At 44.0% G+C, this 2,180-nt stretch overlaps 1 pseudogene; it reads right to left on the bottom strand.

Moving 5' to 3' along the window:
* Nucleotides 1–1,244: 1,244 nt before the first annotated feature.
* LOC124799589 lies at nt 1,245–1,362 on the bottom strand (annotated as a pseudogene).
* Nucleotides 1,363–2,180: the final 818 nt, after the last annotated feature.

The following is a 2,180-nucleotide window of genomic DNA, read 5'->3' as shown; positions in this document are numbered from 1 at the left end:
GTCATGTGCTCATTCTTCGTCGACTGTACATTAAATAACATGAAGAAACTAGATTCGTACAGAAGAATGTTTACCGGGCTGTAAAACGTGAGGCCAAATAAAGTAAAATAAACAGTCCTATTTGATTTCCTGTCGTATGGAGTCGTATCACGCTTTCAAGTCTGTAAAATTATGCATTCTGTGTGGATCAGAAATTACTGGAATATTTCGACAAATACAAGTGGCATCTGTCTCACTCGTTTCAGCACTTATTACAGAAGTTACTCTCCAGTATCGTCCGCCTCCTCAGATAAGTCGCGAGCGCATCTGACTGCCATGAAGCGGGTCAGTATTCGATTCCGGACCGGGTTGGGGATTTTCCCCGCTCGGTTTATTTCATCATCATCGTCATAATAATCGACACACACGTAGACCAGTGTAGCATCAGTTCAAAAGACTTCCTTACAACTTGGCACCCGAACCTCTCCTGCTGGGGACGCCTGGAGATCAGTTTTCTCCAATATATTTGAGTATTTAATGTCCCGCCAAGGTCAAGGTCGTTACAGACAGAGATCAAACTAAGCAGGGCACGAAGAGCACAATCAAGTGGAACTGGCCTTTTGGAAGGACTCATCTTGAAATTCTCGCTAAGACCCTGGAAAGCCCATCCCATTCTTATTACTAACCGAAAGACTTAAAGAGTGGGCTCTTCATGAGAAACGCAGAAGCTCTGTGTGAAAAATCAGAAGGTAAGCATACGAGACCCATTTTTTAAGGATATGAGACCCAGTGAATAAACCAATACTTCGCCTTTAATGGTGTACCCATGTCATTGGTACACGTATCCACCGACTGCATATGAAATGGTAAGTGGGGAAGTGTGTTCCATTTTCGTCTGACAGTCTTTTGAAAAACAATCTCTTCGGTTCGAGTCCCGGTCCGGCACGCAGAATTATTCTCCCAGGGGATTTCTAAACTTCGCACACTCATGTAGAGAGTGAAGGATTCATTCTGGAATCACAACTATTCTGTTCTGCAGTTGCTGTAAAATTTAGCTTCCTCTCGGAATTCATTCTGAGTCTTAAACTAAACTAAACTCCGTCCGAATATGCCACGAAAGCCCAACGGTACCGACTGGCCGCCGTGTCATCCTCAGCCCACAGGCGTCACTGGATGCCGATATGGACGGGCATGTGGTCAGCTCTCCCGGTCGTATGTCAGTTTACTTCACAGTTTTGCCTCGCAAGGGATGAGTGCACCCCGCTTGCCAACAGCGCTGGACACACCGGATGGTCACCCATCCAAGTTCTTGCCCAGCCTGATAGCGCTTAACTTCGGTGATCTGACGGGAACCGGTGTTACCACTGCGGCAAGGCCGTTGGCTTTTGGTTCTTGGGGTTCCCGTGATTATTTGATTACGTTGAAACCAAGTAAAAGTCTGGAAAAGCTAAGTGTTCCACACAAAGAATGGCGATTAAGGGCAACATAAAAAGATGCGAAAATCGGAAGGGAAAGATGGCGGGTCTCTTGCGCAACTTAATGGAAAACAAACAGCAGAAATGTTTTGAGCAGTAGACAGAATGGATGTTGACATGTATAGAATCAGTTGCGTTCTACGTTAAATGCGACTACCGTTAACAATATACGCTTAATAAATAAACAAATCTGGAAAGGCCTACTCGTTCGCTTCGTCTAACGGTTCGTCCAGAACTTTCCCGGCTGTGTTGTAATCAGCTATTTCACTTACACTGTTGTCAACGATGTTGATGGAAATTGTTACAGTGCAATGGTACACAAGTTGGGACAGAAAATCAGTCGTGCACTAACAGTCCTGACAAATGTTTTTCAGTCCCGTGATTTTTATGCTTTGGTAGAAGGTCATTTAATTCCTTTTAAAAATGTAGTTCAGGAGAACAGGAGTAAAAAAATGACAATGAATGTAAGTATACATTGTTTACAAAACAGTCGTCTGTAATCTAACACTATATGCATATATTATATACGTATGTAAACTTCGCAAGTTTACCCTAAGCGAATAATGAGAAAAAAATAAACACAGGTTTAACTGACTGCCGATTAGTGATTTATAGTCCGTCCCGTTTGAGCAGTGGGAACTCGTAGCTGAACGCACGGAGGTACCTGTCCATCCGAAGGCAACGATAAATTACCGGCTTTGAAGACTGGGCGCTTGCCGCGGCCGT

This window comes from Schistocerca piceifrons, chromosome 5 (assembly GCF_021461385.2).
Source record: "Schistocerca piceifrons isolate TAMUIC-IGC-003096 chromosome 5, iqSchPice1.1, whole genome shotgun sequence".
NCBI classification, from domain to species: Eukaryota; Metazoa; Arthropoda; class Insecta; order Orthoptera; family Acrididae; genus Schistocerca; species Schistocerca piceifrons.
This window is presented reverse-complemented; position numbering and strand designations above follow the sequence as displayed.